The 25620-nt window shown below is 42.5% G+C and overlaps 1 long non-coding RNA gene across 2 annotated transcripts in view; it reads right to left on the bottom strand.

Moving 5' to 3' along the window:
* LOC140201389 (uncharacterized) overlaps nucleotides 1–25620 on the bottom strand; it is a 123551-nt gene that overhangs the window by 63118 nt on the left and 34813 nt on the right. Inside the window, exon 4 of one of the 2 annotated variants that reach the window (XR_011886850.1) lies at nucleotides 16832–17180. The exons of the other annotated variant lie outside the window; for it this stretch is intronic. This is a non-coding gene — a long non-coding RNA (uncharacterized lncRNA). Of the gene's footprint in view, nucleotides 1–16831; nucleotides 17181–25620 lie in introns of those variants that run through there. 2 annotated transcript variants of the gene reach the window in all.

Here is a 25620-nt window from a genome sequence, read left to right as displayed (position 1 = left end):
TTTTTTTCTCTTTTTACACTATTTAATTTAACTTTTTAAATTATATACTTCTCACTATAATTTCCAGTCATTATTATTATTATTATTATTATTGCATTGTACTGCTGCCACAAAACAACAAATTTCATGACATATGCTAGTGATATTAAACCTGATTCTGATATAGTTTTAAGGTAAGAGTTAGGGACTTCAAGGGAATTGAGTGACATCTGGATCTCACTGCCAGAAGCGGTAGTGAATCAGGGCAACTAATAAAGCAGAACATCAGATTGTGTGGCGGGGTGGAGATATGTCGCTACCAAAGGAGGTGTAAGGCGCTGCTTCCCTCCACTAGCCTGCAGGTCACCCTTGGGCAAAGAGTAGCACCTACTTAACCCAACCCTCCCCCCCCCCCCCCCCCGCTGACATGAAGCCATGGGAGCATGGCTGTATGAGCAGCTGGTGCACATCACAAGTTCGGGTTTTGCGACCACTGGCGCCAGGCAGACAACCTCTGAAGAGTATTGATAATAGCTGGGGTCACTTGTCTTGAAAAGACACTGCCCAGAAGAAGGCGATGGCAAACCAGTTTTGTAGAAAAATTTGCCAAGAACAGTCATGGTCATTGAGACCACGACCGTCTACATCATCTGACATGGCACATAATGATGATGATAAAGAAGAATACCACAGATCTGCTGCAGAGAAGGTCAAAGGCCTCAGGTTCCTTGACATCCACGTTACCAGCAACCTCACCTGATCTCTTCGCATGGAAGTGATGAATATAAATGAGTGTTAGCATGTTTACCTTCTTAGGCATCAGAGAAGGGTCCGCATGCCCATTAGGATTTTCTCCAACTTCTACAGATGTGCTATAGAAAGTTTCTTAGTCTGGTACGGCAGGTGTTCTGTTCTTGACTGTCAGCAGCTGCAAAAAGTGGTATACACAGATCAGACTATGACAACCTTTTCACTCCTTCCATGCAGTTCATCTTCATGGTGCGTTGCTTCAGGACGGTCTAGTTGTATTGTCAAGAATGCCTGTCACCCAGTCCATTCCCTTTACTCTCTTCTGCCTTCTGATGGAGCTTACAGGAGCTTGACGGCCCGAGCCATAAAGACTCAAGAGCACTTACCAGACTTCTGAGCCACTTTGCCTCTTCGACACCCCCTTCCTGGTGCTGTTGCTATGCTCTCAGTCCTACCCCTCTCAGTTATTCTCTTATTGCCTCTTTAACATTGCTTTTTGCACTGCCTCAGAGAGCACTTCAGTCTTAGCACCGTTCTGTGGTTTGTGTTGGTCACTGTATTAATTATTGCCATGTATACTGTTTACTCTATGAGCTGCATACAAACAAGTAATTTCATAGCACCCTTGTGTATATGACAATAAACTAATCTAATCTAATCTACATTTAAGAGGCATTTAAACAGACACTTAAATAGACAGGCCATAGGAGGATACGATCCTACATGGGCAGATGCCATCATTGTAGCTGGACAGAGCTCAGTGTGGATGTGATGAAATGAAGGGACAATTCCTGTACTATACATCTCTGACTCTGACTCCAACAGCTTCAGACACAAGTCCCAATGGTTTCATAAGTGATCCACAAATACGCAGCAAACTTTATCCCAATTACTTGTCTTCAAAGTGCTAGTACCCTCACCTCTGAGGGAAGACTTCAGGACAAAAGATCTAACTTGATGCTCCACTTCGGGGATTGAGGGAGTGTTGTGCTGTCAACGTCTTTAGGAGCAGACATCAAACAGAAGTACCTTTGTACTCCCAGATGGACACAAATAATCCCACTGCACCCTTTTGAAAAAAGAGCAAGGAAATTATCTCTGGTGTACCAGTCCACTTTACTCACACAGTCAACATTTCTAACACAGACCGCCTGTAGACACAGACAGTATTGTCACGCTGTTGTTTCTGGAATTATTTTGGCTGCCATGCTTTTTACACGACTACAATGACTGCTGTACTAAAAGTATTTCATTGGCCTTACAGACAATCCCCTCACTTTGACTGAGAATTACACCTTACACAAAAAAGTACCACCAAGAAAAGGTCAATTATTTCCAAAAGTGAAAGTGGATAAATGTATTCTGAAAACATCATAGAATGGGGTGACCATAAACAGAAGAATAATACAAAACCACAGCAAATCAACTTCTATCTAACATGGGCATGAAGTGTGTGTGGGAGCGGGGTGGTGGTAGGGGAGAGGCCTTCTAAATTTAAAATGCACAGAATATACAATAAACAAAATTATATTAAACCCTGGCTTTAAATTAACACTAAAATAACTAACATTGGAATAGGAAGAATAGCCAAAAATACAAACATGTTAAAAAAGGATGTATCGACATAAGGAACGGTATTCCAAATATCAATTTCTTCCATTCCTTGAACACTTTCAACATTGTAAGGCATTACAACTTGCCTCACAGCAGTGGTATTGAATAAAGTTTGACACCTGAACCACAGAGGGAGATAGTAGGCTAAGTAACGAAATGATTGGTCAAAGAGCTGCGGACTGAGCGACATCGAGAGGAAGAGGAGGTGGAGGGAGTTTCACAGGTTAGGTCCTTGGAAACTGAAGGCACGTCACCAGCGGTGCAGCAAGTAAGGTCAAGAATAAGCAAGAGACACACAGAGATTTGAGAGAATTGTTGGGCTCAAAGAGGTTAGGGAATAGTGAGAGGTGAGGCCATGGAGTGATCGTGAGGCATTGCCAGGCCAGGAGTAATAGTTTTAGAAATGTGTCATCCACCTTTCTCTACCCACTGCATGGACATAAGCCAACTACACAACCTTAAACTGCAGCCCAATAATCAATTGAGATTATTTTAATAATGTGCATTGCATTTTATCATTTATAAAATAATATTTCCCCTCCAGTTCACTTGCACATGGAAAGGGGAGGAGGGAGGTGGGTTGGTAACCAGTTGTTCAGCCTCCATGATGAGTGCTCCAATTGAAACACTCCCACCACCCACCGCTCCCCATCAGCAGGATGTATGTTGTGGCACTGTCATAAAAACTATTGAAATCCCGTCTTTGGTCCTTTATCCCTGCTCTTCGCCAAGGCTGGAGGAGGGAAGTTGTAGTGCTCACTGTTTCCTGATTACAGTGAGCAGGAAAAGGCCACACTCTTTGTCCTGATCACAGTGCAGGAAAGTACACAGAGCAGACCTTAAGCAAGCATGAAAGCTGGCCCAGCTGTAATCCAACCCACCCCCTTTCTCCTGCCCACTTCTGCACAGACAACTGACACACAGTCTCGACTCACCCATGACAAGCAGCCATTTAGACAAGATGCTGGAGGGCAGCCACGAATCGTACCTCTGAGTCACTGCTTTCAGGAGAGAAAAAAACACTGCAAGAAAATCTCAAATCACCTACTCGCTACATAAATCAAACCTGTTCTGTCATAATAACACAGCAAAGAGCCAAGGCATAGGATTTAAAACTGAAACAAGCTGTACAAGGACCTCAATTCTCAGTGTATTCTCCCAAACAAGTTACAGATAAATGATCTGTTATGTCTGTAACTAAACAGAAGATAAAATGCTATCAAACCCAAAGGTGAGATCACATTTCAGCTTTCAGTGAGCAATCTTCTGTCCTGACGAAAAAAAGTAAACTCTCCAATGGAAAGATTAAAATGCTCTACTTCCTGTTATGTTATAGGGCTGCAGTTTTTAACCAATGGTTCTGTAGAGCACTAGATGGGCTGGTTGCCAAGAACAATAGATGTATCTATCCAGGTGCCCCATGTAACACACTCTCCAAACCACACTTTGAAAAGTTAGCAACTCCTAAATTGCAGATTCAAGCTGAAAACAGAAATAAATTGGTTTAAATTTTAAGTAAAAAAGTTCTTTGAGGCTTCTCAGTCCTTAATGTGAGACTGAAATTCATCCACTTTCCACAGGAATCATTCTTTTTTCTCCCATAATTTTCTTACACAATTTATTTTAATTTCACTTTTCCACTCTTCTCTGAGAAGAGAGCTCATGCTGGGACAAACAGCATAATGACAAAATGATGTAAATTGTTGATAACAGTAAACGCTGGATGTGCCAGAAACAAAAAGAGAAACTGGGATTTAATCCCAGATGGTACTTCAAACAAAGTAAAACTCGACAGCAGCTGGGAGACTGCAGCTGCTACAACCCAACAAGTAAAATCCACTTTCAATGGAACAGTCAGTATGAAAGAAGAAAGACAAACTTGCATTTATAGAGCACCTTAAAGGACTACAGTCAGGAATTACGGGTGGGTAATGAATGTGGCCAACGCCCACTTCCTGAGAATGAAATTTTATAGCTTCAGATTATTCCTGATCATCAGTAAATTGTAGATAAGCAGCAGCAAAGAAAGACAATCACTTGGAGTTGATGGCATGTAAGGGAGTCCAGGCCTCCACTCCACACTTGACAGCCAGCGATGTAGATGTGTCACGAAGGACATCCATGGATATCAGGCTATCCCAGGTCCCAGAATCTGATATCCATGCGAGAGGCAGGCACGAGGGCCAGTGATTCAGCAAGCTTGGAGCTCAAGCCTGGAGTTTCTGATCACTTCATTCGCTAACCTTGGGGTCAATAATAGAAGATCAAAGCCCAAAGGTTGATTGGAAGTCCGGAATTTGAAGCCCGATAGCCAACGCCTGGAGACTGAAGACTGGCAGCCTGGAGGCCGGTCCTGGTGTTGGACTATCCATGTGTGTGTGGGTGGGTGGGAAGGAGCAGAGGGACTTGTGTTGGCACTGTTATTTTGTTGTTTGTTGTGGTCTGTGTTGTTCTGCCATGTCCCATGTAGGCATGTTACATTGACACAGAAACGTGTGCAACACCTGCAGGCTGCCCCCAGCACATCCTTAGGTTGGTGTTGGTTGCGAACACAAACAATGCATTCACTCTATGCTTTGATGTTTATTTAATAAATAAATGAATGTGAATCTGATAAGTTGCAGGGAAAGGATTATGACTGCGGAACTGCTCTGCTGGGAGATAGCATGAATCTGATGGGCTGAAAGGTCTCTTTCTGTGCTGCAATGAGTAAGCAAGTAAAACATTGGAATTAATGAAGTTTTTATATACAGTAAGTGTTGCAGCTATTGTAATATAGGAAAACATTGCAACCATCTTGCACATTATAAATACTCATTATGAGCAAGATTGTGTTTTTGAAATTTATTGGGGGTTAAAAATTGACTAGAGCACTCCTTTGGAATAGTACCAGGACTCTTTCTTGTCCACTTAAGAGGCCAGTCGGGTCAACAGATTAATGTTTTATCAGCACTTCTGATAGTGCGGAGGTCTCTAAACAATGCACTCAAATGCCAGTCTGCATCAGAATGTTAGCATTCTCATTTTTGTTTACAAAACTCTTAACAGAATCATATCTCCTTATTTTTGCAATTAATCCATTAATTTTCCCAGCTGTATTTTTTACTGCGAATGCTGTGCCTCACTGATCTAACATATCAGGTGAAACGCAAGGAAGCTATAGGGGAGAAAATGCTTTCCTACCTGAGAATTGACACACAACACCTTGACACATAAGGAAATTACCTATTTTTTTTCTAACATGTTCTGTATCAAACTTGTCCATTATTACAAGTAATAACTTTAAGTACCAGCACAAGATCCCAGACAGGATTTACCTGTCTTGGAGACACCATTTAAAGTCACGAGGAGATAACATGTTATTATCACCGACCAAATTAGCCTGGTTTAGGCACATGGTTACTGCAGTGCTTGGAAGCTTCATCCAAGAAAAAGTGACCAGCGAAACAGAGAGTATTTATCTCGGCTGCATATCTTTGCACTTTGGAAGATGAGCAGAATGTAGATGTGGTCTACAGCAGAAGCAATATCTTCCCTCAGGTCTTTCACTAACTTAATAGTTAACCTGTTTACCTGCTTTCCTCACGCAACTGCAACTGCACAGTGGTCAGTAGCTCAATTAACAAAGTGAAGGGAGCCTGATCAAAGTCAACAGGTAGTTACAGCACTGGCAGCTAATATTCCAATAAATAATCATATAATTTTGCTCTACATTTCCAAGCTATCAATAGCACAAGTTTTGTTTAGCAATATGATTGCCAAAGAATGTGCTGGTGGCAGAGTTTTCAGTTTCTTGATCTTACTACTTCAGCTTGTTTGCGAAAAGCCTCTGAGATCAACACCCTGGAAGTTCCTTCAGAATCTGCCAAGTAAAGGCACTTGTTCAGAAAACTGATTGCTAAACATAAAGATGGACCACACGTTTTATTATCATCATCATCATTATGTGCCATGTCGTATGATGTGGGCAATCATCATCTATGACCATGATAGTTCTTGGCAAATTTTCTACAGAAGTGGTTTGCCATTGCCTTCCTCTGGGTAGTGTCTTTACAAGACGGGTGGCCCCAGCCATTATCAATACTCTTCAGAGTTTGCCTGCGGCATCAGTGGTCACCATAACCAGGACTTGTCATATGCACCAGCTGCCCATACGACCGTCCACCACCTGCTCTCCTGGCTTCACATGACCCTGATCGGGGGGACTAACCAGGTGCTAAACCTTGCCCAAGGGTGACCTGTAGGCTAGTGGAGGGAAGGAGTGCCTTACACCTCCTTTGTTAGAGACATATCTCCATCCCGTCACCCTACAGTTTATGAATGTCACTAAATTACTTCTGGCTCCAATATGTGTACGACTTGCAAATGCTTATGTAAGAAGAAGCCCAGACATGCATAATTTCACCCAAAAGCAAATATTACGTAACCATTAGTGCAAGATTAAGTGGATATGGTAAGCAGAGGCAGGCTTTTACAATGTTTGTAAAGGCTGCAAAACCCACTGGGGGCTGAGCCAAGAATTGTTACAATGCTTGTGAATCATGCAAAACCCGTTGGGGGCTTGCTGACCAGGTCTGAGCCAAGAATTGTTAGTCGTACCAACAAATAATTACCATCCCTCTCCTCCCCTCCCCATCAGGCAGAAGATACTAAAGCCTAAATTACTACCACCAGGCTCAAGGGAATTTCTATCCCACTGTTATCAGACCCTTTAACGGATCTCTTGTACGATGAGAAGGCTCTTGACCTCATAACCGACTTTGTTATCATCTAATACTTTATCATTTACCTGCATGGCATTTTTCGGTGACTTTTATACTTTATTCTCCATTGTTATTGCTTTACCTTATGATTTGATCTGTATGAGCAGTACACAAGACAAGCTTTTCACTGTAAATTGGTACTTTTGACAATAATAAACCTATAACAATACAAATAACAATATTTAAGCCTCACTGTGTGACTCCCTTCTCCAACCTCCCAAACCTACAACAGGCCAATCACAGCTTTGCTTCCGCATCTTATTGGCAGGTTCCAGCCTATCAAGGATTCCTTTCAATTCCTGACCAAATCCCAAGATTCCAGTCCTACTCTCCGAACTGAAGACCCCACTTTCTCAGTTGCAGCCACAATCCTTGCCCTCCCCCCCTTGAGCTATGACCTATCTGAGTTTCTCCTGCCAAGAAAGGGTCTTTGTAAGCACAAAATGCGCAAGACTTGTTCTATTACACGTTATGAATTGGCTCTGATGGACAGTCGGATTTTGCAATGGGAAGGTGGGAGAGGTACCCACAAAAAATATGACGACCATCTGCATACTACTAATTTAATACACCTCTCTCTGGAACTATATAGGAGACAGGAGCTTGCTCATTTACCATTGGAAAATGCTATTGTATGGAAGCTGATAAGGAAGGGAAAAAACTAAAGCAAATCTAGACAGAAATTTATCTTTACTTACCCATATTGAACTGCTATAATATCAGCTACCTGCCTGTTTCTCATCCCAATATTTGCTGCCATTGGGCAGCTAATTTATTGTGCCCAGTTAGAGCAGGCACTAAAGGGAAATTGCAATGCCATTTTTTTTTCAGATTTTACTTCATTTTTTGAATGCTGGAAAGAACTGATTAATGTAATTTACATCTGTGGCAAAGGCAAAGAGCACAGAACCATGATGAGAGCCCGTAACAAGGATGGTTTGGATGCAAATACTGGGGTATCCGAAACAAGATTCAAGCCACAGTACCCACAAAGTCAGATAATCGTAGTACGGTATATATTGGCATCAAGGGCATCGGTAGAAAAGGGGAGGAGGTCGTGAAAAACAAATACAGGGAGTTAGGAAGGGAGCCGAGAAGCAGGACATCAAAGGTAGTAATCTCGGGATTACTGCCTGTGCCACGCGACAGTGAGGACTGGAATAGAATCAGGTGGCAGATAATTGCATGGCTAAAGAATTGGAGCAGGGGGCAGGGATTCAGGGTTCTGGATCATTGAGATCTCTTCTGGGGCAGGTGGGACCTGTACAAAAGGGATGGGTTGCACTTGAATCCTTGGGGCACCAATATTCTTGCAGGCAGGTTTACTAGACCTGTTGTGAATGGTTTAAACTAATATGGCGGGGGACAGGCATCAGTATGATAGAGCTGAGGATCAGCCAGCAGGTATACAAGCAGGTGATGGATGAATCATGAATGTAAGGAAGGACAAGCCAACGATTGGGTTCAAATGCAGACAGAGCAACGATTGAAATTGTACCACAGAAGGAAAAGCAAGTCAGATGTATCAGTATCACAATGGAATAAAGGAAATTATTGAGCCATGAGAGAGGAGCTTGGCCAGGTGGATTAGAGGAGGATACTGGTGGGGATGACGGCACAGCAGAGATGGCTGAAGTTTCTGGCAATAGTTCACAAGGCGCAGGATAGATATGTCCCACAGAGGAACTTCTCAAATGGTAGTGGTAGGCAACTATGCCTGACAAGAGAAGTTAAGGATTTATAAAGGCCAAGGAAAGGGCATATAAGGTAACAACAGTAAATGCTGGATGATTGGGAAGCTTTTAAAATCCAACAAAAGGCAACTAAGAAAGCTATATGAAGGGAAAAGATGAAATGTGAGGGCAAACTAGCCAATAATATAAAGCAGGACACTAAAAGTTTTTTTATGCAATACAAAGAGTAAAAGGGAGGTGAGCGTTGACATTGGACCACTGGGAAATGATGCTAGTGAGGTCATGATGGGGGACAAAGAAATGGCAGATGAATTTAATGGGTACTTTGCATCAGTTGTCACTGTGGAAGACACTAGCAGTGTGCCAAAGGTCCGTGAGTGTCAGGGAGCAGGAGTGAGTGTCATTACTATTACAAAGGAAAAAGTGTTAGGCAAACTGATGGACTACGTCCTAGTGTCCTGAGAGAGGTTGCTGAAGAAATAATAGATACATTGGTCATGATCTTTCAAGAATCACTAGATTCTGGCATGGTCCCAGAGGACTGGAAGATTGCAAATGTCACTCCACTCTTTAAAAAGGGAGGAAGGCAAAAGAAAGGAAATTATAGGCCAGTTAGCCTAATCTCAGTGGTTGAGAAAGTGTTGAAGTCTATTATTAAGGATGAGATTTTGGGGTACTTGGAGACTAATGATCAAGTAAGTCAAAGTCAGCATGGTTTCTGTAAAGGGAAATCTTGCCTGACAAATCTGTTAGAATTCTTTGAGGAAGTAACAAGCAGGATGGACAAAGGAGAGGCAGTGGATGTCATTTACTTGGCTTTTCAGAAGGCATTTGATAAGATGCCACACATGAGGCTGCTTAACAAGATAAAATCCTATGGCTATAGAGGAAAGTTACTGGCATGGATAGAGGAATGGCTGACAGGCAGGAGGCAGCGAGTGGGAATAAAGGGGGGTTTTCTGGTTGGCTGCCTGTGACTAGTGGTGTTCCTCAGGGGTCAGTATTGGGACTACTACTTTTTACATTGTTTGTCAATGATTTAGATAATGGAATTGATGGCTTTGTGGCAAAGTTTGTGGATTGTGGATGATACAAAGATAGGTGAAGGGATGGGTAGTGCTGAGGAAGCAATGCAATTGCAGCAGGACTTAGATAAATTGGAAGAATGGGCAAAAGAGTGGCAGATGGAATACAGTGTTGGGAAATGTATGATAATGCATTTTGGTAAAAGGAACAATAGAGTGGACTATTATCTAAATGGAAAGAAGGTTCAAACATCAGAGGCACAGAGGGACTTAGGAGTCCTCGCACAGGACTCCCAGAAGGTTAATTTACAGGTTAAGCCTGTGGTAAAGAAGGCAAATTCAGTGTTGGCATTTATTTCAAGGGGAATAGAATATAAAAGCGAGGAGATAATGCTGAGGCTTTATAAGACACCAGTCAGGCCATACTTGGAGTATTGTCAACAGTTTTGGGCCCCATATCTCAGAAAGGCTGTGTTGTCATTGGAAAGAATCTGGAGGAGATTCACGAAGATGATTCCGGGAATGAAGGCGTTAATATATGAGGAGCATTTGGCAGCTTTCAGCTCGTACTCACTGGAACTTATGAGAATGCATGGGGATCTCATTGAAACCGACCAGATGTAGAAAGTACTAGATAGGGTGGCTGTGAAGAGGATGTTGGATGTTGGGGTTGGAAGATGAACTGGCTCCACAGAGCGACCGACAGCCTCACCTGAGTGAGTTTGACTTCCTCCCTGCAATAGTTAGCACATGGTGACCTGCAGGTTGTGTATCTCCAGGCGCTGACTTGAAATTTTCTCACTGTGGCTGGCCACAGGTGACAAAAGGCTCTGATACCCCCCTGGTTCCATGTTGGCTCAATCGTACCATAATGAGGATGGTTTGGACCCTCATTATGGTACGATTGAGCCAACATGGAACCAGGTGTACCTGAAGCAAGATCCGAGCCATGGTATCAAACTGGACTTGAGCACAAAACAAAGGTCAGACGATATCGCAAGCAGGCTTACAACTGAACACCGAACCGCAGTTCAGGTGTTCCTTAAATACTCGATTCTTGGCACACAAAACAGGATTACCCATTAGTGGCACCTTCCTGATCCCTTAAATGGGCCGCGCCGGCTATGCATACTCTGGGCGTCAAATCCCGGAAGCTGGCACAGTTGGGAACAAGAACCCCTTAAAGGCAGCAGGATCCGGAGGTTTTAGCTGATGGGTGACTGGTGACGGCCAGCAGTCCTGCTGAAAGAGAAGCTCAAGGCCAGTGCATCCTTGTGCTCACTTCAATAAATTAAATATGTTACAAATTTCTTATATCCCTAGTATAATCATTAAATCATATACTAAACATCAGGTATCACTGATAAGGTAAGCATGTATTAATGTAACAGCGCCTAAAATATACAATTAAACAGGATCTCCTGAGAGAGGCCAATGTTTTAAATGTTTAGAAATATGCCTTTTTATATATTTTCTTAATCCTACTATATGATAATCAACAAAATTTTCAAAATTGTATATAAATATGCGGTATAAAAGCACTTATTGAACAGGTACAGGCCTTTCATTCCAGCTGGGCTGCATCAGCATTCAGGCACCAAACAAACCTCTTGTTCCTCCACAATATAAGATCTTCCTTTGTCCTTCATATGCCTGTTTAGCCTTCTGACCTGAATACTTCTTGGGCTTCCATAGTCTGACCTTTGCTTAATCATACAAAAGAATTTGGTTTATTTGTATTTTACTGATAACTTCAGTTTTAATGACATCTCTTTTTTTTGCACAAATCTGGGCATCCCACTTATTTTGTTATCTTATTGATAATTTCATAATTTTAATTGGTATTCCATCAAGTACACCATTTAATTAAGTCTCCTTTGATTCAATACTACTTCCTATCATGCCTTTTGCAAAAACAGTTTACCTGCTTATCAACTGATTAAGGTTCTCTGAAATATTAGAAACAGCGTCTGCTGATTAGTCCTTCATTAAATTTACTGAAGTGACTATACTGGCACTATACTTAAGGTTAGCCAAGTTCAACAGCTATCTGCAAATAAATTAAATTGATTGAAACTTCTCCACTAAAGAGAAAAAAATCTAATGTTTTATACCTCCAGAACATAAAGAGAAATCCCTACAGCAAAAATTAGCAGACTTCTGAGCAGTCTGATTAACTCTCTCTTCACACTATAACTTAAGCATTTGTGGGAAATTGGATCACTAAACATTGTAGTCCGCAAAGACTCAAATCCATTGATGTTGAGGGGAATTTTGGCCATTAAGGTGACTGGCATTACAGTGCCAGTGGTGGAGGTGATTTACTGATTTGGCTACAGCATGTGATACAACTCATTGAGAGCTTTCTCAGTCAAGCCTTTGTCTATGAAGCATTATGTGTCAGGATCTATAAAGTAGGTCCTAAGTCCCTCATGCTCCATGACTGCCCAAAAATCCCTTACCCCGTTTTTTCTTCTTCCCCTAATACAATAGAATACAAGAGTATTTCCATAGCAACCACTTGCACTAACAGACTACCTTTAATTTCAGAATTGACAGGAATGTTCACAAAACAAATTGTCATCAGGATACACAAAGCAATTTTATAATGGGTGCCCAAAAGATTACTCGTAGGAGAAGGTTTTAAGAAGCGTTTTATTGAAAGAAGTGGAGTGAGAAATGTGGATTAGATTTTGGGAACGATTAGATTTAGGGATGTTCAACAAACTGGATTTGTAGAACGACAGCATTGCAATGCACTCACCTGGATTAGGTCAGTGCTTGCATCACTGGGCAGTGAAGCTGCCTAAAATTGTCCAAGTCAATAAATGGACAGAGGAATAACGCGGTTCATCAGGTTTGGATCTGCACTTTCTAATAGACTGTTGGTTGTTTTTGCACCCAGCAGAAAATAGGAATCAGAATCAGAATCAGGTTTATTACCACCAGCATGTGGCATGAAATTTGTTTGCTTAGCAGCAGCAGTTCAATACAATACATAACATAGAAGAGAAAATAAAAATAAAAAAAAATAATAATAATAAGTAAATCAGTTACAGTATATGTATATTGAATAGATTAAAAACACACAAAAATCAGAAATACTGTATATTTTTTAAAAAGTGAGATAGTGTCCAAGGGTTCAATGTCCATTTAGGAATCAGATGGCAGAGGGGAAAAAGATGTTCCTGAGTCACTGAGTGTGTGCCTTCAGGCTTCTGTACCTCGTACCTGATAGTAACAGTGAGAAAAGGGCATGCCCTGGGTGCTGGAGGTCCTTAATAATGGACGCTTCCTTTCTCAGACACTGCTCCCTGAAGATGTCCTGGGTACTTTGTAGGCGAGTACCCAAGATGGAGCTGACTAGATTTACAACCTTCTGCGGCTTCTTTTGGTCCTGTGCAGTAGCCCCTCCATACCAGACAGTGATGCAGCCTGTCAGAATGCTCTCCATGGTACAGCTATAGAAGTTTTTGAGTGTATTTGTTGACATGCCAAATCTCTTCAAACTCCTAATAAAGTATAGCCGCTGTCTTGCTTTCTTTATAACTACATCGATATGGATGCAAAGAACACTTAATCATTTTCCTCCTCCATCAAAAATAGAACCACATTGATGGAATGCTGCCATCTTTGTACTGAGAGAGTAATGCTTGGTTGCATCTGGCTTTCAAGTGGAAGGCACTACTGGACAGAGAGCAAATCAATTCTAGCCCCCCAGGAAACAATGACCCCTGCACCAAAGCAGTAAGTTACGATATTCTCTACCTCCATTGTTACCACTTAGACTCCTCAGGACCCTTTCTTCTTTCCATGTTCTGTCATAGCCCCTTTGCCCATTTAACCTCTCTTACTTTCTGCCCACTTTAGGCTCTTCTTATGCCCTTTCCTCACCTTCCCCTTGTTAAACTTTGTAAATTCTACTGAAAAGCCAAAACCATAAAAATCAATTCTGTTTCCCTCACTACTGGAGTGTAATCTGCAGACCGTATCCCATATTTTTCTATATCTTATTTACATCATTGCTGTTTCTAGGAGTCGGCTAAGCACAAATTTACAACTGCTTTTGCTTTAACAGTGACAGACTCAAAAATATCTCACATGCTGTCAATTTCTGAGGGCAGAAATGTGTCAGTATTTTCCTTAATTGGGGAAATATAAATTCTTTGGTAAGTTGGAATTCCTCATAATGATGGAAAGAAAGAAGGATTAGTATTTCATTTCCATTTTAAAACATTCTGAATGCTTTGCAGCTCAGAGATACACTGAAATGAAGTCATAATTGCTGTAGGTCAGTGAAAGGTCAATGGAAAATAATATGGAACACAACTGGTGGCTGATACTCTCAAGCCTGTTTGCTGCTAGCAACCAAAGGCAAATCCTCTCTGAAGGAACAAACAGAAAAGCAAGTAGTTCTACTGTTCATTGGGGCTATGCTATACCTACCCTGCTGGCCCCAAAACCCGAATGATACTCTACCTGTACTCCGTTTGGAGCTGTCCCACTGTTCCCCCGGTCTTGCTGCTCTTTCACTGTAGCCCTATAAATGTTCCACAACACCATAAGGCCATAAAATATAGGAGCAGAAATAGACCATTTGGCCCATTGAGTCTGCTCCGCCATTTCATCATGGCTGATCCATTTTCCCTTTCAACTTCATTCCTCTGCCTTCTCTCCATAATCTTTCACACTCCATCTTAAATACACCCAATGACCTGGACTCCACAACTGCCTGTGGCAAAAAATTCCACAGATACACCACCCTCAGGTAAAGGAAGTCCTTCTCATCTCTGTTCTAAATGAATGTCCATCTATTCTGATGCTGTGCTGTCTAATCCGAGACTTGCCCACTATAGGAAACATCCATTCCATCTAGGCCTTTCAAGATTTGATAGGTTTCAATGAGATCCCCCCTCATTCTTCTAAATTCTAGTGAGTACAAACCCAGAACCATCAAATGCTCCTAATACGATAACACTTTCATTCCCAGAACCTCCTCTGAAACCTCTCCAATGTCAGCACATCCTTTCTTAGATGAGGGAAATAAAACTGCCCATAATACTTTAAATGAGCCCTCCCTGGTGCCTTAGAAAGACTCAGCATTAAATTCTTGTTTTTATATTCTAGTCCTCTCGAAATACAGTAAATGCTAATATTGCCTTTGCCTTCCTCACCACCAACTCAACCTGCAAGTTAACCTTTAGGGAATCCTGCACAAGGACTCCCCAGTTCCTTTGCCTGTCAGATTTTTGGTTTTTCTGCCCGCTTAAAAATAGACCATGCTTTTTTTTCCCCTCTACCAAAGTGCATGACCATATAATTCCCAACATTGTATTCCATCTGTCACTTCTTTGTCCATTCTCGTAATCTAAGTCCTTCTGCAGACTCCCTACCTTTCCAACACCACCTGCCCCTCCACCTATCTTTGCAGCATCCGCAAATCTGCCCACAAAACCATTAATTCCATCATCCAAGTCATCGACATATCACGTAAAAAGAAGTGGTCCCAACACAGACCCCTATGGAACACCACTAGTCACCTTTTATTCCCACTCTTTGCCTCCTGCCAATCAGCCACTGCTTTATCCATGCTCAAATCTTTCCTGTAATACCATGGACTTTTGTTAAGCAGCCTCTTGTGTGGCACCTTGTCAAAGGCCTTCTGAAAATCTAAATATACAACATTCACCGATTCGCCATTGTTTATCCTACTTTTCATTTCCTCAAGGAATTCCAACAGATTTGTCAGGCAAGATTTTCCTTTGAGGAAACCATGCTGATTATGGCCTATTTTATCATGTGTCTCCAAGTACCCCAAGACCATATCCTTAACAATCAACTCCAGCATCTTCCCAACCACTGAGGTCAGGCTAACTGCCTATAATTTCATTTCTTTTGCCTCCCTCCCTTCTTGAAGAGTGAAGTGAGATTTGTAATTTTCCAGTCCTTCGGAACCATGCCAGAATCTATTGATTCTTGAAAGATCATTACTAATACCTCCACAATCTTCATAGCCACCTTTGTCAGAACCCTGATATGTAGTTTATCTGGTCCAAGTGACTTATCTACCTTCAGACCTTTCAGCTTCCCAAGCGCCTTCTCCCCAGTAACAGCAATTACACACACTTCTGCCCTGACACTCTCGAACTCTGGCATACTGCTGGTGTCTGCCACAGTGAAGACGGAAGCAAAATACTTAACTAGTTCATTCGCTGTTTCATAGTCCCACATTACTACCTCCCCAGTGTTATTTTGCAGTGGTCTAATATCTACTCTCACCTCTCTTTTATTCTTTATATATTTGAAAAAAAACTTCTGAAATCCTCTGATATTATTCACTAGCTTCCCTTCATATTTCATCTATTTTTTTTCTCCTAAGTGGCTTTTTTAGTTGCCTTCTCTTGGTTTTTAAAAGCTTCCAAATCCTCTAACTTCCCACTAAATTTTGTTTATAAAGAAAGCTTTTGGCATGTTGGCCTTCATAAATCAAGGTATTGAGTATAGGAGATGGGATGTTATGGTGTAGTTGTACAAGATGTTGGTGAGGCATAATTTGGAATATTGTATGCAGTTTTGGTTATCTACCTACAGGAAAGATGTAGGTAGATAACCAAAAGGTTGAAAGAGTACAGAATAAGCTTACAAGGATGTTGCCGGGCCTGGAGGACCTGAGTTATGAGGAAAGATTGAATAGGTTAGGACTTTATTCCTTGCAATGTAGAAGACTGAGAGGCGTTTTGATAGAAGTATACAAAATGATGAGGGGTAGAGATAGGTTAAATGCAAGCAGGCTTTTTCCATTGAGATTGGGTGAGACTGCAACAAGAGGTCATAGTATAAGGGTGAAGGGTGAGAAGTTTAAGGGGAACATGGGGGGAAATTCCTTCGCTCAGAGGGTTGTGAGAGTGTAGAACATGCTGTCAGTGCAAGTGGTCCATGCGAGCTCGATTCCAATGATAAAGAGAAGTTTGGATAGGTATATGGATAGTAGGGGTATGGAGGGCTCTCGTCCTGGTGCAGGTCAACGGGAACAGGCAGCTTAAATGGTTCTGCATGGACTAGATGGGCCGAATAGCCTTTTCTGTGCTGCACTTTCTTATGACTCAATGTATGTGCTCTCTCTTCTGCTTTTAAATTGTTTTTGACTTCCTTTGTCAGCCACAGGTCGTCATCTTGCCTTTAGAATACTTCTTCTTTGGTGGGAGGTATCTATCCTGCGCCTTCCGAATTACTCCCAGATACTCCAGCCATTGCTGTTCTGCCGTCATCCTGCTAGTGACCCCTTCCAATCAACTTTGGCCAGCTCCTCTCTCGTGCCTCTGTAATTTCTGTATGATGGGATTTGCTCCTGCCTACTGAAGAAAAGAGCGTGCAAAGTAAGTAGAGGGTAAAAGTGCAGAAACAAATCCTTTATTTCATTCAAGGTCAAACTTGGCTAATATTTTTAAAGCAGGCAGAATAAATGAAATTGGTTTAAGAAACTAAAAAAAAACCTGTAATCTACAATCAAAACAGTCAGGAAGTGAAGCTACTACTTGTTGGGCAGGGGAAGACTGTTTCCCGATTTAGCCTGTTCTCAAAAGATAATTATACATATATATATATATATATATCTTTTGCAGGCAGTGTTATGATGACTCAGAATATGGAGGTGTACTCTTTGTAGTAATTAGCCATGAAAGGAATGCTAAAAAGAAAAAAAAAGTAATATTTGTATGTTTCCAATCTTTGAGCAAGCTTCTAGTCACCTGCTTGAAATTCTCCCGGTGTCAAAGTTTGTTTGATAATCTTGGAAGACTTTGTTATTTTAATTGTAATTAATAAATGCACACTGTGACCATTGATTAAACTATCCACTTAGTTCCACATCCTGGCAAACTTGGAGGTTGGAAGGGGTGGGGTGGGCAAAATAATTTTCCTCTTATCCCCTCCTGACTATTTATATCAAATGTTTTGAAAATATTATCTTGGGATCATGTCAGAGACATGAGTTTCTCCCCATGTATTCTACCAAAATCTCTCAGACATCTGAACACCCCACTTTGGTCTGCAAGTAGCCTTTTTGTTCCAAAGATAAATCCTGCCACCTTCTTAGAATCTGCCATTCCAGGTGTCACCTTGGAAAATGCTCACTGATTCTTCTCTGCAACCTTCAGCTTTGATAAGAATCAGTTGTCAGGACTGGACATTCTGTAATACCCTGGCCAGGGCACAGTCAATGATGTCTCAAGGACCAACATAACTTCTGTGATTTTGTATTCAGCATCACTAATTATAATGGCAGATGTTTAATGCACTTTCTTGTCTGTCTTACCCATGTTAATGATTAGTATTTCCACACCCACATGACCAAAATAAATAGCAAAGTTAATTTTAAGGGGAAAACGAAGAAAAGATGAGAGAGGAGAGAGACTGATAGATGAAGCCAGACTTGCATGGAGCATTAAGATCAGCTGAGACCTGTCGGGATGAAAGATCTACTTCTGTCCTGTAAGTTCCCTTGGGTCAGTGGGTCCCCGGGGTTGGCGAGTCCAGAGGATGGAAGCATAAGGGCCAGCTGATCCCCCCGAATGCATGAATCGGTGAGCATGGAGTTCAGGGTCCCTTCAGCAGCGAGACCTGAGTTTGCAGCCTGCAGTTTGGAGAACCATTGTCCGTGAGTCTAGGGATTCGATGCTGTGGATCGAGGCTGAGGCATTAATTGGAAGTCTGGATGTTGAGGCCCAATGGCTGAAGCCCTGGATCTGCAAGTCTGCAACTCCACTGGAGAAATGGGAGGCCCAATATCTACGAGTCCGTGACTCCACTGGGGAAATGGGAGACCTGATGTCTACGAGTCCATGACTCCACTGGGGAAATGGGAGCCCCGATGTCTACAAGTCCTCAATTCCACTGGGAAATGGGAGGCCCGATGTCTACAAGTCCTCAATTCCACTGGGGAAATGGGTGGCCTGATGTCTACGAGTCCATGACTCCACTGGGAAATGGGAGGCCCGATGTCTACGAGTCCTCAATTCCACTGGGAAATGGGAAGCCCAATGTCTATGAGTCTGTGACTCCACTGGGAAATGGGAGGCCCAATATCTACGAGTTTGTGACTCCACTGGGGAAATGGGAGGCCTGATGTCTACGAGTCCTCAGTTCCACTGGGAAATGGGAGACCTGATGTCTATGAGTCTGTGACTCCACTGGGGAATGGGAGGCCCAATATCTACGAGTCCGTGACTCCACTGGGGAATGGGAGACCCAATATCTACGAGTCCGTGACTCCACTGGGGAAATGGAAGGCCCGAAGTCTACGAGTCCTCAATTCCACTGGGAAATGGGAAGCCCAATGTCTATGAGTCCGTGACTCCACTGGGGAAATGGGAGGCCTGATGTCTACGAGTCTGTGACTCCACTGGGGAAATGGGAGGCCTGATGTCTACGAGTCTGTGACTCCACTGGGGAAGTGAGAGGCCCAATGTCTACGAGTCCGTGACTCCACTGGGAAATGGGAGGCCCGATGTCTACGAGTCCGTGACTCCACTGGGAAATGGGAGGCCTGATGTCTACGAGTCCTCAATTCCACTGGGAAATGGGAGGCCTGATGTCTACGAGTCTGTGACTCCACTGGGGAAATGGGAGACCTGATGTCTACCAGTCTGTGACTCCACTGGGGAAATGGGAGGCCTGATGTCTACGAGTCCGTGACTCCAGAGACGGCCTATCCTGGGGTTGCAGGACCATGTGTGTATTGGAGTGGCTGGGTGTGTGCCAGGGAAGGAAGGGGGGCTTGTTTTGCTGCTGCTGGTTTGTCATTGTTGTTGTCACTCGTGTGGTTCTGATGAACATTGTGGGCAAACAATGTTATCGCCAGAATGTGTGGCAACACTTGCAGGCTGCCCCCAGCATATCCTTAGGCTGTGTTGGTTGTTAAATGCAAATGGTGCATTCCACTGCATGTTCCGATGTGATAAGTAAATGAATCTGGATCTGAACGTACTGTACAATAAGAGAGGACAGTAGACCATGGAAGACAGGGAAGGAGGAGGGGTACCAGCAGGAGGTGATGGGCAGCTGAGGAGGAGGGCAATCGGCATGGGAAATGGAAAAGGAGAGGTGTTATCAGAATTTGGAGAAATCAGTGTTCATGCCATCAGGTTGGCGGCTGCCCAGCCAGAATATGAAGTGTGACTCCTTCAGCCTGAGAGTGGTAGAGGAGGTCATGAACAGATGTAGTAGAACTGGAATGTGATTCCCGTTATCTGTTGACGTCGCCCAGCAATGAATCGCCCCACAGTCTGAACGTAGACAAGCTGCCTGTGTTAGCTGAAGACAGAAGACTGCAGGTGTTGGGGGAGAAAATCAGTGGGTCAAGCATCATCTGTGGGAGGAAAGGAACTGTGGAAGTTTTGAGCTGAAACTCTGCATCAGGTCTAACGCTGGGGAGGGTGTGACCACTGAGATATGCAGCATGGCAGGACACAGTGAGTGAAGGCAACTTCTTTGGAATTAATGGAACAAGCTGAAGACAGGCTGCTGTGATGGGTCAGAATAAGATGGATCTATCATTCTATGGTTTTAGTGAAAGACGACTGCTGCAAAAAATGCAACCATGTCTTGTGCGTTCACTTGCTGGGCCGGGACGTTGCACTTCTTGGAATCACTTCCTTGTATTGTCCACTATTAATGACCAAATATGGCAAGACTGGAGGGCTTCGATCTAATAGCTGTGGGATTATTTAGCTGTCTCCTCTCCATGGTGGTTCCACTGTTTATTTTGCTTGTTGTTCCATGTGGTAGCTTTACAACATAGCCATTTCTCCGAAATTGCTAATGCTGTGTAATTCTTTGAACCGGGGTTGGTTCTCTAGCTTGATGGCAATCGTGAAGGGAGAGATATTCCAGTCTGTGAGGTTACAGAATGTGGAACAATGTATCTCCAATTTGGCCAACTGTGCTTGATGGATTAACACACACAAAGTTCTTGAAGACCTCAGTGGGCCAGGCAGCACGTATGGAGGGAAATGGACATTTGACATTTCATATCGAGATCCTTCATTTGGACTCAGATGCTTCCTGCTTCTTAAATACTAGATATGTTCCAAGTCTGGCCAAAAAGCAGCACTTAATATTAATGTCACTAAACATGACGGACGCTGTTATTGAGTGGTCAACACCAGGGCTGTCAGATAAATTAATGAAGATAACTCAGGTGGAGTCCTCCATTGGAATCAGAATCAGGTTTATTATCATGGCCATGGCCATATGTTATAAAATGTGTTGTTTTGTGCCACCGTACAGAACAAGACATAAAAATTACTATAAATTCTGCAAACAAACAAACGGTGCAGAAGAGAAATGATGGAAATTATGAAGCTTCCCCCTCTGATCAGCTGATTAATTGTTCACCCACATTCAGTCACTTTATCAGATCTATCCATTGCTGGGATAGATAGATATTTGGGCCACTGACTAATTGAGGGCGATGAGGATCAGAAAGAAAAGTGGAGTCGAGGCCAACAATCAGGTTTGCAAAGTTTTTATTGAATGAAGAAGCAGCAGCATTGAGGTCTACTCCTGCTCTTATTTCTTACGTTCTGTGCCCTTATATTTTTCCATTGGCAGATGTGGCCTTCAAACTTGGCAGTTTGAGCATCAATATCTTTAATGGTGCTTCACATCTTGGTTGGTATCTTTATTCAATGAGCAGCATTTTAGACAATCCTTCTCCTCCTTGAGATAACGACAAGGTTAGATATTATTTCCGTTGTTTAAAAAAGGATCGAAAAGTAATCCGGGAAATTATAGGCCGGTGAGTTTAACGTCAGTAGTAGGTAAGTTATTGGAGGGAGTACTAAGAGACAGAATCTACAAGCATTTGGATAGACAGGGGCTTATTAGGGAGAGTCAACATGGCTTTGTGCGTGGTAGGTCATGTTTGACCAATCTGTTGGAGTTTTTCGAGGAGGTTACCAGGAAAGTGGATGAAGGGAAGGCAGTGGATATTGTCTACATGGACTTCAGTAAGGCCTTTGACAAGGTCCCGCATGGGATGTTAGTTAGGAAAATTCAGTTGCTAGGTATACATGGAGAGGTGGTAAATTGGATTAGACATTGGCTCGAAGGAAGAAGCCAGAGAGCGGTGGTAGAGAATTGCTTCTCTGAGTGGAGGCCTGTGACTAGTGGTGTGCCACAGGGATCAGTGCTGGGTCCATTGTTATTTGTCATCTATATCAATGATCTGGATGATAATGTGGTAAATTGGATCAGCAAGTTTGCTGATGATACAAAGATTGGAGGTGTAGTAGACAGTGAGGAAGGTTTTCAGAGCCTGCAGAGGGACTTGGACCATCTGGAAAAATGGGCTGAAAAATGGCAGATGGAGTTTAATACTGACAAGTGTGAGGTATTGCACGTTGGAAGGACAAACCAAGGTAGAACATACAGGGTTAATGATAAGGCAGTGAGGAGTGCAGTGGAACAGAGGGATCTGGGAATACAGATACAAAATTCCCTAAAAGTGTCGTCACAGGTAGATAGGGTCGTAAAGAGAGCTTTTGGTACATTGGCCTTTATTAATCGAAGTATTGAGTATAAGAGCTGGAATGTTATGATGAGGTTGTATAAGGCATTGGTGAGGCCGAATCTGGAGTATTGTGTTCAGTTTTGGTCACCAAATTACAGGAAGGATATAAATAAGGTTGAAAGAGGGCAGAGAAGGTTTACAAGGATGTTGCTGGGACTTGAGAAACTCAGTTACAGAGAAAGGTTGAATAGGTTAGGACTTTATTCCCTGGAGTGTAGAAGAATGAGGGGAGATTTGATAGAGGTATATAAAATTATGATGGGTATAGATAGAGTGAATGCAAGCAGGCTTTTTCCACTGAGGCAAGGGGAGAAAAAACCAGAGGACATGGGTTAAGGGTGAGGGGGGAAACGTTTAAAGGGAACATTAGGGGGGGCTTCTTCACACAGAGAGTGGTGGGAGTATGGAATGAGCTGCCAGACGAGGTGGTAAACGCGGGTTCTTTTGTAACACTTAAGAATAAATTGGACAGATACATGGATGGGAGGTGTATGGAGGGATATGGTCCGTGTGCAGGTCAGTGGGACTAGGCAGAAAATGGTTCGGCACAGCCAAGAAGGACCAAAGGGCCTGTTTCTGTGCTGTAGTTTCTATGGTTCTAACATGAAATCTGTTTGACTATTGCCACAATAGTGGATATTAATTTGTATAATGTTGCAAAAGTACTTGAAGAGAGTGGAGCTTCTTTCTGTTTGTGTGATCCCATCTGGGGAACTGTGTGTCTACTGTGCCCTTTGCTTTGGGGAAATTTTACAAAGATTGCTGCAGCTTCTGGTGCTTCTAAAGACTTCCCAGGGGAAAGTGATGAAGTAATTTGCTCTGGAAAACATGACATCTCCCTCACCTGCTCTTTGCATCGATGCACAGCTCAATGATCCCAGTTGTATAAAGGTTTAAGGTTGGTTTCACTTTTAGGTTCACTGTATTCCTTTGCCTCTCCTTGATTAGAAGGATGTTAGGGTGAAATAGTTGATGTTACTTGATGTTTTCTTCCTTAATAATCTGGCCAGCAAACAAAAACCTCAAGACTCAGGATCCTTAAGGTGAAAACTTTTCCTCCACAATTATTTCTTCTATTTCCTCACCTATCCCTTTCTCTACAGGTATTGACTCTTTACTGAGGTTCATGGCCGTTCTTACCAACCACCCTGTGACACATTGCTTTACATGTCCACATGTGTAGGTGGTTTGTGTAGATATAGATGTTATCATGACACAACCTTTCCTTCGCTCACACAGTGTCTAGACTTCCACCAGACGTCACCGTACATTCAACGATCACAACTTCAATATTCCAACCCAAAAGCACACAGATGACTTTGGAGATCCTCTAACGCAATACAGATGGAAAAGTTATTGTTTTGTGTAAAAATGCAGTTCAGGGTTGACCAGACAGCACATGAAGCTAGTCATGATAATGGCGATTTTCGTCTTAATATTCAATACCGATAACCTCTGGCTAGTGGGAAAAAAACTGGAACTAATGTTCTGAGAAGCAAATATATTCCACAAATCAGGTATTCAGTCTTGAGGTCTCCAGCAGCCATGTATACAAAATAAACATTATTGCAGAGGGAATCTTCCTGGAACATTGCTACTGCACTCATCCAGAATGGCCTTCTCCCTTTTTGCAATTGAATTGTGCTGGTAAATATAAAGTCCCATTGCAATTTACCACTTTCAACTCTCACCTAACTCTGTTTTTCTAATATTCGTTCAGGGACCAGAATTTCATCTTAATTTGTGTTTCTCAACTTTCTCAATGCTTCCTACCGTCCTTTGGTTAAATTGCTAAATCCTCACTGACTTCTCAGCACCACCCTGCATTTGACACAACAGATCTGAAATTCATCTCAGATGATAATGCAAAAGTTAATGACCCCAGAGCAACACACACGACATGCTAGAGGTACTCAGCAGATCAGACAGCATTGAAAGAGAGGAATTAACAGTCCACATTTCCAGCTGAGACCCTTCATCAGTGGTGTGCTGATGAAGGGTCTTGGCCCGAAATGTAGTCTGTTTCTTCCCCTCCATAGATGCTGCCTGTCCTGGTGAGTTCCTCCAGCATTTTATGTGTATTACTCTGGATTTCCAGCATCTGCAGCATCTCTTGTGCCAATGATCCACTTTGGCCTTCATCACACGTTCATCACATGTGCAGCTCCACTGAAATAAATTTAACGGAATGGATTGTTGAGCATGTTAAAGAAAGATGTATTTATATTGCACCTTTCTTAACTTAAACTGTCCCAAAGCATTTTCCAAGTAAAATGTCATCATTATTGTAATACAGGAAACATGGCACCAGCTTGTCGACTATCTCCCACAAACAGTTATTCAAAAGTGGCCCAGATTATCTGTCTAGTGACATGGATTGAGGGACAATTAGTGCCCAGTTTAGAAATATTATTGGGGATAACTTTCCAGCTCTTTTATTGAAATAGTGACATGGGATCTTTTAAGTACAGTTAAGCGAACAAACGGTTAAACATCTCATCTGAAAATTGTTACCCTTGAGAATACAGTACTGCACGAGCACATAAGGCGAGGTTTCTCTAAGCAGGTCTCCGGAATGGGATGTGAACCCATTACCATCTGAGTCACAGAGGAGGGGACCACCCACTAAACCATGGCTCATACTGGAGCAGCTGGTCTGAACACCATTTGATTTCTGCACCTTGGTTTCTTAAGGCAGAGTAGAAATTTTTCCAAACACCAGTGATAACACTCAGTAACCCTTATGAGGATGATGATTCCGTATATCTCCTGCTACCAATTAAATCAACATTACCCACTAACAACAGCTAAAAAATGAAAAACGGCTTGTCTGTAGGTTCTTGCAAAACTAAAACATTCACTTTAGTAGTTTCCAGTCAAAATGCCAAATCACATCGCGATGTGTGATCAGTGGCGGTTTGTTTTGGTTTACCTGTGAGTAAATGCACTGCAGCACCTCACAGCAAGGACAGTCCAGCATTAACTCCTCGACTGCCAGCCTGGGTTTGAGCAGAGGTTAGTAACAACTGACTCCAGACACAGTGGAAGGATGCCGAATTTCCTGTTCCCCTTTTGCTCACGGGTCTAGTGAGACATCCAGTCTCACAACAGAACATCATTAACTGGCTCCATATAATTCTGAGTTCAGAAAACTTTTTGAAGATATTTTCAAAGGATATTAATGTTGCTTAAATAGACCCAAATTAATTAGAGTGAGGAGAAGG

The sequence above is a fragment of the Mobula birostris genome, chromosome 8 (assembly GCF_030028105.1).
Source record: "Mobula birostris isolate sMobBir1 chromosome 8, sMobBir1.hap1, whole genome shotgun sequence".
NCBI classification, from domain to species: domain Eukaryota; kingdom Metazoa; phylum Chordata; class Chondrichthyes; order Myliobatiformes; family Myliobatidae; genus Mobula; species Mobula birostris.
Note: the sequence above shows the minus strand (reverse complement) of the source record. Positions and strands in the feature narration are given on the sequence as shown.